A 10,145-nucleotide genomic window follows, 5' to 3' on the forward strand; every position below is an offset into this window, starting at 1 on the left:
GCTACGTTATGAAAGAGTTTGTCTGAAAAACAAACAGACATTTATTATTTATATCAATGAAAATGTGCTACCAAACCTTTATATCAGAAAAGCCCCTGGATTTGGAACTTTGTACTGAGATCTGTTTTTAAGGTACGTGTGCAGCATAATTCAAGCTGAAATGGTTTACTGTATAGATCAAATCCAGGGGTGAAATCCAGCAGGTTCTGGAGAATCGGTAGCGGAAAATATGAGTAGCTTGGAGAACCAGCAAATACCACCTCTGGCTGGCCCCAGAGTTGGGTGGGAATGGAGTTTTTGCAATATCCTTCTGCTAGGAATAAGGGAGGGATAGGAGATTTTGCAGCATCCTTCCCCTGCCACACCCACCAAGCCACACCACGCCTACCAAGCCACGCCCACAGAACCGGTAGTAAAAAAAATTGGATTTCACCACTGATCAAATCCTATATAAACATATACAGAAAATTCAGTCCCATTGTAAGGTATGTGTTTATAGCATTTTAACTACATAGGGACTCTGTAGTTCCTATGTAGTTAAAGGTACAGGTACTCTGTAGTTCCTGTAGTTCTCCTATTCCTTCTGAATAGGAGAAATCACACTGCCGTTTTGGTATCCTGCTGGCCTATCGCCTTCCTGAATGAGCGTTAAATACTTTCTTTAATTTTTATGAAAATGGTATGGCAACTGGAAGACTTTGATTTCACAGATCTCTAACTTCTGAAAAATGGTTCGTTTTCCCTGCTAGGACGGAAGGAATACTAATTTCCTCCTCCTCCTCCCCCCTTCCCCTCCTCCTCCTCCTCCCCTTCCCCTCCCCCTCCTCCTCCTCCTGACCTTCCTTCTCTCTCCTCCTCATCACCCTGTTCCTCTTCTTTCCCTCTTTTTAGAAAAATCACTGCCTTTTTTTTACTACAGTGTAATTCAAAATAGATTTAAAAATTTCCACCACAGAAATTGTTAATTAAAAAACAAACGTTTTTCACAAAAACTTAAAAATCATGCAGAAATTCCAATTTCTAATTAATATTGGTTTAATTGGACTTTCTTTTATTTATTTATTTTTATTTCTTTCATGCTTATGGGAGTGGCATTAAAAATAAATTCAAAAGCTGGGGGAAATTCATCAATTTTTTAATAATTAAAAACATTTATATTTCCCTTGTTATTTCTAAAGGAAGAATTAAATGGTAGGCTGCCATGAAACATTGGACTTTTATTATTGACTTTCAACATAAATGAGCTACAGTCAGCATTCTAAACGGTTAAAGTTTCTTGTTATAAATTCCTTAGAATTGGAAAGGACCGGAAAGCTATGACTGTTGGCTGAATTGTATGTCTAGATAGGCCCTAAATATTGATTGCCTGTGTAAACTTTTGATATATAAACAAAGCTCTCATAGGAATTGTGTTCCAATTTTAATGGAAAGTCCAGCTTCAATCCAAACATTAAATAAGAAGCCTGGTCAGGTAAATGTTCCATATGATTGCTAATCCAATATTTACAAATGTACTCAACAGTCTAACTCCATGATGGTGAACCTATGGCCATGATGGCGAACCTATGGCACACATAGCCATATCAGTGGGCATGCAAGCTCAATTCTGGCATACATGCCAGCCAGCTGATTTTCAGGCCTTCTGGGCCCACCAGAAGTTAGCAAATGGGCCTCCGGGGGGGTGGGGAAGGCAGTTTTTGCCCTCCCCAGACTCCTAGAGAGGCTCTGGAGCCAGGTGAGAGAGGGATAGGGGGGTTGCGTGTGCATGTATGGGGGCGGGATGCATAAAATTATGGGTGTGGGCATGTACTCGCACGCCTCCCCAGCTCCCCACTCCTGGCACGCGATGACAAAAAGTTTAGCTATCACTGACCTATGGCATGCATGCCAAAAGTGGCACGCAGAGCCATCTCTCTGGACATGAGAGCTGTTGCCCGCTGCTCTTCCAGGTTCCGGCGTGCCGACCAGCTGGTCTTCACATGTGCGGGAGCGTCAGAAACAGGAACAGCAGACGCCCGATGCACATGCACATGCTGGTTGGCTGCTCTTCCAGTTTCCAGTGCACATATGCGTACCAGCCACCTGGTCTTCTGGTGCGCATGTGTGTGTGAAGGCCAGCTGGATGGTGCGCATGTGTGCGCCAGAAATCGGAAGATCATTTCCTGGTGTGCACATGTGCTGGGCAGCTGCTGGTTTTTTCACGTGCATGTGTGCCAGAAACCGGAAGACAAAGTGGCCAGCGCACATGCGTGTACCAGAAACCGGAAGACCAGCCACCCTGGTGCGCACATGTGTCCTGAGTGGCTGCTCTTTCGGTTTCTGGCATGCATGCTCCCGTTTTAGCACTCAGTGCCGAAAAGATTAGCCAACACTGGTCTAACTTAACTGGTTCATAACCAATATAATTTATTCTAGTGGGAGAATGGTTCTTCAGTCTTTCAAGGACGGATCTTTCCTGGAATTGCTACATTAAATTCTTTAATCCAGGGACGAACAACTTTATAAAAAAAAATTGATTTTTTTTTAAAAAAAGACTGTGTCCCAACAGGAATGGCTATTATATACGGATATTACAGAATGGGTCAATGTAGAAAATATTGACAAATTTGAGGGACAAACATTTAGGTTTTCAAAAGCTTTACATGCCCATTTTAGGTTTTATTTCCCCCAAATTATCCATGTTGCCCCAAATCATTATTTTCCCACCACGTTTAATGAAAACTTTTGAGGAATTAAGGAATTACAAGAAAGTTATGGTATTCCTATTGTTGATTTAATCTAGGATCAATGAAGATGGACTTATGCATGTACTTTGCATATACTTATCATTTGGGGTCCTGCCTAGATATATGCACAGTTTTTAAAAATCTTCATACATTTTAGTAAAGAAAACACATTGTATTCCTGCATTTATTTTTACAAATTTGATTTTACATCTTGATGGATATATATTTTTACTTGCTGTAATTTAGTTCTTATTCAAATTTATGTGTACTCTAACATATATACAGATTGATTTTTTTTTTTGGCAAATAATAATAATAATGCAAGAAACTTGATACTGTGGACAGAAAAAGGAAGAAGAAAATAATGGCATATTTCTCTTCCATCTTACAGCAGTTTGGAGGATGTGTGCAATATTTATTACAAATTATGCATATTTTCTACAGTACTAGGAAATTTCAACTGGGCACTACTTTATAGATGCATGGTATACTTACCTACTTGATTTTTGAGGTGAGATCTGACTTTGTTAATATATTTCCTGTGAAGCAATAAATTAGATTTACAGAATCTATTCATTGCATTTTTCTTTGTTTAATTTTTTTAACAATCCAACTGGTTTAACATTTGTAAAATGCTTTGTTAAGTATGTTTCATGCAAATGTATGGGTTATTTGCACATGACAGAGATACAATGATACAACACTGAAGACAAATGATATAATATGTTCCTAAGGCCTGTTCACACGGTGGCTCAGTGACTAAGACTCTGAACTTGTCGATCAAGGGGTTGGCAGTTCAGCGGTTCAAATCCCTAGTGCCGCGTAATGGGGTGAGCTCCTGTTACTTGTCCCAGCTTCTGCCAACCTAGCAGTTCGAAAGCACATAAAAAATGCAAGTAGAAAAATAGGGACCATCTTTGATGGGAAGGTAACAGCGTTCCGTGCGCCTTTGGCGTTTAGTCATGCCGGCCACATGACCACAGAGATGTCTTCGGACAGCGCTGGCTCTTCGGCTTTGAAACGGAGATGAGCACCGCCCCCTAGAGTCAGGAACGACTAGCACATATGTGCGAGGGGAACCTTTACCTTTACCTTTAAGGCCTATTCACACAATGGACTAACCCTAACACATTGTGAAACCCTTTTGTGACTTTTTGAATAAATTATTGATAAACATACAGAGGTCAACCAGTCTACATAGAAATGATGCCGGACTATGAAGATTTACAGGATGATCCTAACTTTCTAAATTTTATCTAGAAGTGATCCTGCCTTCCCCTAAACTCTAAAGCATGGCTGCTGCTTTCTTGTTATCAAGAAAGCCTGGATATTCTCTTTAGTGGAAAGACCAAGCCTTTGAAGGTGCAGACAATCTCTTTCCAAAAGATGACTGACAGAAGCTGCTACTATATGGAGAGATCCACATGTTCATTGCATCATATGATAGCCTACAGCACTTCCTGATACTGTTCCAACTATAAAAATTCTTAATGACATATGTTCATGTACTGACCTTGTATTCACACATAAAATACCAGAAGACAAGTCTATGGAAATTCTTGGTCATCCAAGTCATGGTTGTCCCAAAGGTGCTTTTTCAAGAGACAACTGGATTTTCTGGTTTTTCTTTGAAAACATTTTGCTTCTCATCCAAGAAGCTCCTTCAGCTCTGACTGGATGGTGGGGAATGGAAGGATCCCAACCACCAGTCAGAGCTGAAGAAGCTTCTTGGATGAGAAGTGAAATGTCTTCAAAGAAAACCCAGAAAATCCAATTGCCTCTTGAAAAAGCACCTTTGGGGACTAGAAGACAAGGAAAAACTCCCAAATGTTTGTTTTTTCTGAACAATTTAGAATTGGGGTTTGTATTTGTGGAAGGCTTGGTTCGGAACACAAAAGCACACATTCTTCTTTTGGTGACAAATATGCCTACTGTTCTTGTCTCATGATACTGGATTTGGGAGTATAATTGGGAGAGAGAAAGAGAGAGAGGGAAGAGGGAGGAGGGCATAAACTGAATTAGAGTTACTATAAAACTGCAGTTAATGTTAGCATCCAAAAGTCACAAACTAGGATACCAGCCATGTTTTGGGGCATAAAACATGTCTTTCAACCACAGTCTCATTTGTATACTTTAACAAAACTTAGCTAAATTGCAGTTTTGAAGGAAATATCTAGTGTTTCTTCCTATAAATTTATTCCACCCTAAAACATTATTATAGACCATGAGAATTACTCTGTTGTTAAACCAGTTGCAGACCACCACTGCAGCATTACAATCGCCTACTAAGATTAAGTCAAGGTCAGATAGTTTTCCAGATGTTATTTACTTTCTCTTCATTTCCTTTTGAATTTTGTTCAATGCATAATCCTCTTCCTCCAGTAGATGGCTCCCCTGCTCCCAATTCCAGCATTCCGCAGAATATAAAAAATCAGAAACAGCTGATTGTCATCAGTTAGAGTTAGAGACAAAGTTTAGAAAAGCAATTTCTCCCAATAGTCACTTTTCACAATGTTGTTTGGCTTTTCCAGGCTTTCTATGTTTTAAAACATCCTTTAGGTATTTCTTTTACTTCTAAGTCTTTAATATTTAATCTTCCTCTTTAGTTTTTAGTCTTTAATTTTTCTCCATAAATCCAATCACAGCTTTTTTAGTGTTTGGAGATCATTTTTGGAACTTTAAGTTAAGTCTCTAAGGTAACAGTTGGAAATTTTCTCACCCAGTTTCACTGGTTTTCCATATACCGCTCCAGCACAAGATACTAGTGTCCCGGTTGTCCCAGCTTGTGACTGACCAAAAATGGCTGTCGTCCCTGCTGCTGTTCAGGAGAGCTTTCTTCAGATCAGCAAGGAAATTGCGTTTTCCTTGTGATCGACGAAGCGCCTCTCCTTTCTTCACCTCCCCTCCAGGGAGGCTTAACCCTGTAGGGTCTTCCAGCAAGGAGTTGCTGGCTGCATTTCACGGAGCCCGGTGGAGCGCCGCTATTTTCCAGCTGTTCTTGCTATGACGTCAACTGGAAGTCTCATTTACAGCCCTCTCTAAGCAGTTTACAGAGTCAGCATGTTGCCTCCAACAATCTGGGTCCTCGTTTTATTGATCTCAGAAGGATGGCAGGCTGAGTCAACCTTGAGCTGCTCAGGATTGAACTGAAGCCAGCTGGCAGAATTAGCCTGCAATACTGCATTCTAACCACTGCACCACCATGGCTCATGTCATGTTCTAGTCCAACAATCTGCCCAACCAATTTTCTTGGAAGCTCACTCTTGCTGTTGATCTCCAGTTAGCTTCCAGTATTCATTCACAGTTTTATTTCTTCATGATTATATTATTAATGCCATTTCAGGGTTCAATGTAGTATTTAGTTAATACTTAATTTATGGCAATGAATCCCAAAGAAAATTCCATGGCATGTAGTGATCAAGTGTATGATGATAAAAAAGAACATCGACACAACTTCCATGAAAGCATAGAGGACCCAGACACTGAACTTCAGAACAGGAAGACCAAATTTAAACCTTATGATTTGCTACATAAATATAATAATACTAACACTAATAATACCAATACTACTACTAATACGACTTACCTATATCCAAAAAGTAATGGGAACATAAAGTAGAAAAAGTTGTCAAAAATGAGAAGGTGAAGATCTTGTGGGATTTTCAAATACAGATGGATCATCATTTGGAACACAACATGCCAGATATCACAGTTGTCGAAAACTGAAGCATACAATTTATTGATACTGCTGTACCATGAGATGCCAGAGTTGAAGAAAAAGAACTGGAAAAAATCATGAAATATCGTAACCTGACCATCAAAACTATGTGATTATGGATGAAACATGTAACAGTGATACCCATTGTCATCAGGTCAGTTGGTACTATGTTCAGGAATTTTACAAAATACATCAAGAAATTGCAGCTTCCTGCTCTAACACCAGCGGAACTGCAAAAAAACAGCACTATTCGGAACATCATACATTTTAGGAAGATACTTGGTTGATACCTAGGACGCTGGCAGCAACCCGTATCAACTATTAGCACCAGTCAATGGCATTTGTGACACATTTTTAAATGATCAGTTGGCTGAGTTTCATGTTTAATGAATAAAAGAGATAATAATAATGGATATGAATAAAAGTTGGTAATAGATATTATTTTTGCAGTGCCTCCCTCTACCCAACTGCTGAAAATTGATGGCATGGTTCCCACCATTTAGAAGCAGGAAACACATGAATACTACACATTAAGCCCTAAAGTAAACTTAAACTAATTGCAATAAGAATGAGAGAAATTCTTAAAAACCCAGGATTGAATAGAAATGTTTGGTTTATGGTATCGTTGCCCTGCGCACAGTGGGTCTTTTCAGTGTAGCCCTGATACAAAAGGTTTTCCAGTCATTTTTTTATAGAATAATAAAAAGATTACACTAAATGATGCAAAACTCTTCAAATTCAAGGGAATTTGTAATGTGACAGATCTCCTAAACCCAGTAGATTTTTATCAGATGATAGAAATTATGGCCTTGCAATATGTGATGTTCTACAGGTAGTTTACTTCTGATTTAAACTACTAATTCCAGCACTGACCTCCTCTTCCAACCTCTCCTTTTTTGGGGGGGATGAATTAATAGTAACCAAGAAGGGATGCAGTGGCTCAATGGCTAAGACGCTGAGCTTGTCGATCGAAAGGTCGGCAGTGCAGCGGTTCAAATCGCTAGTGCCGCATAACGGGGTGAGCTCCCGTTACTTGTCCCAGCTTCTGCCAACCTTGCATAAAAAATGCAAGTAGAAAAATAGGGACCACCTTTGGTGGGAAAGTAACAGTGTTCCATGCGCCTTTGGCATTTAGTCATGCCAGCCACATGACCACAGAGATGTCTTCGGACAGCGCTGGCTCTTCGGCTTTGAAACGAAGATGAGCACCGCCCCCTAGAGTCGGGAACGACTAGCACATATGTGCAAGGGGAACCTTTACCTTTTAATACTAACCAAGTGATATGATTCCATCAAATCAAATGTTCTTACATGGCTTTTTTTTGTTTTGTTTTCCTCCTGGTAATCTTTAAATTTGCATATGCACTCTTTTCTTATTCTTGAAGGCAGAGGGAAATCCATGCCATTGTCCTCCTGTTAAGAGGGGACAGATTTCCAGAATTCCCTGCTGTTTGTCCCAGACATCTGGAAGGTATCAGCCTGGTAGAGATTGTCTTGCAGTCTCTCTTAATGATAATCAATAATTCTGTAAACCTTAATGACTATTAAAGCTCTAATTGCTGCTGCTTAATTATATGTTCAGAACTAATTCAATTCTTGAGCATGTTCTTGGATATAATAAAGCTAAGTGTAGGGAAAGATTTATGGCTTGGTTTTTGGAGTTATAAAAATTAGAAAGAAGTCCAATGAATGGGATATGATGAAGAGCTAAACCTTTTCCCCCAGAGTATATTGACATAATTGTGGGGTACAATTATTTTATATTGATTTCTGCTGCATGGTAAAATATGACTGTATTTACAGCAATTAGTCCTAAATTGGCTTTAGTAAACTTGCAACCCTTCCCTGATAAAATGACTTAGAGAAGAAAGATGAGTTTTGATATTGCAACATGATAAATACTGCTTCTTTTCTCAATACAAAAGGAGTCCATTGCTTTGTACCCATATAAAACTACGGTATATAATGCCGAACATTCAGCAGCAGGCTTAGAGGAATAAAAAGTAAAAATATAATGTGAAGTGGTGGATCAGGAGAACATAGGAGCCATGAACTTCTTTAATTTTGACAATTTGATTTTTTTGGGGTAAGAATGTAAAAGGTCATGACATCACATTTGAAACCCTAACATCAAAAGCAGATGTGTCTTCCCAAACTAGACAGAAATTTGGACAAGAGAACCTGAAGATTGGAGTGGCAAAAAAGAAGGAGTAGCAAGAAGAGAGAAGATAAGGTAGAAATAAGTGTTCCATCTTATGGCTCTTTGCATTTTGCTTCTATTTTTGTTTCTGAAAGCAAAGTTGTTGTTTTTTCTACATTCACTCTCTCTTTCTACCTCTCTCTCACAAACAGAATTACAGCTCAGTCAAAATAATAAACAAAATAGTTATGTATGCCAAAATCAGAGGTGGGTTTCACAGTTTCTGACCAGTTCTAGAGAACCGGTAGTGGAAATTTTGAGTAGTTCTGAGAACCGGTAAATACCACCTCTGACTGGCCCCGCCCCCATCTATTCTCTGCCTCCTGAGTCCTAGCTGATCGGGAGGAAATGGGGACTTTGTAGTATCCTTACCCTGGTGTGGGGAAGGAATGGAGATTTTACAGTATCTTTCCCCTGCCACGCCCACCAAGCCACACCCACCAAGCCATGCCACGCCCAACAAGTCAACCTACAGAACCGATAGTAAAAAATTTTGAAACCCACCACTGGCCAAAATGGTAGCTGAATACTGATCCTTCAGTACTACAATATTGGATAACGTTTAATAATTCTATGAAAATGAATTTTGGAATAATATAACCTCTTGCAAAATTAACTCAAATATTATATCAATTTTCAAATCTTTATTGGAGAAGAAACTTACAAATATCTAAAAAACACTTTGCAAAACAGGCAGAACTTTAATTAAAAGTAAATGGTATTAATTAATGAGGATTATATTAAGTGGTGGGTTGCCCCCTGTTCGGACCGGTTCGCAAGAACTGGTAGTAAAACTGGTGGGAGGCTCCGCCCACTGACCCAGATGTCATCAGAAGTGATCTGTGCATGCGCATGCGCGGGCACGATGCAAACTGGTAGTAAAGATAAGTAGAACCCACTCCTAATTATATTTCAAGGTGAGGTTTTTTTGCATTTAAGCATAACACCACAATCTATGTAAAATGTAAAAATACCTTGCGTTTATCAAACATGGAGCAAGGATTCACTTTCCTGAGATAATTATTAAATTAAATCTGTTTCCATACATGGCTCTACATGAAAAACAACAACACATTTGCTTACCAGAGCTGACGAGTGCTTGAAAACTTTCAGATATTATTTATTATATATAGGTGATAGACAGATAGAAGACAGACAGATAGATAATAGCACTGGTTTGGTCATCTCTAACTTGAGCCTTGTTTGTTTTATACTTTACAAAAACCTAGATTTCTTTGCAATTTTATTCAGCAAATATGAATTTTTTCAAGTATGACTCATAGTCAAGAAGCTTGAAAATAATACCATTAAAGGATGGGTTTAACCTTTTACTGGCTTATCTTCCACAACACCCAACCTTCCCTGTTTCAATCCCAACTTCAAATATCCCTCCGACAATGCACTTCCTATCTCTTTCCTCACCATCTGTTTCCTGCATGGTTTAAAACAAAGTTTGGTCATTATGGGAATTTTCAAACTCTCCCAAGGATGGGCGGGATTA

This window comes from Pituophis catenifer, unplaced genomic scaffold (assembly GCF_029215685.1).
Source record: "Pituophis catenifer annectens isolate HBS135680 unplaced genomic scaffold, rPitCat1.0.hap2 SCAF_8, whole genome shotgun sequence".
Classification (NCBI taxonomy): domain Eukaryota; kingdom Metazoa; phylum Chordata; class Lepidosauria; order Squamata; family Colubridae; genus Pituophis; species Pituophis catenifer.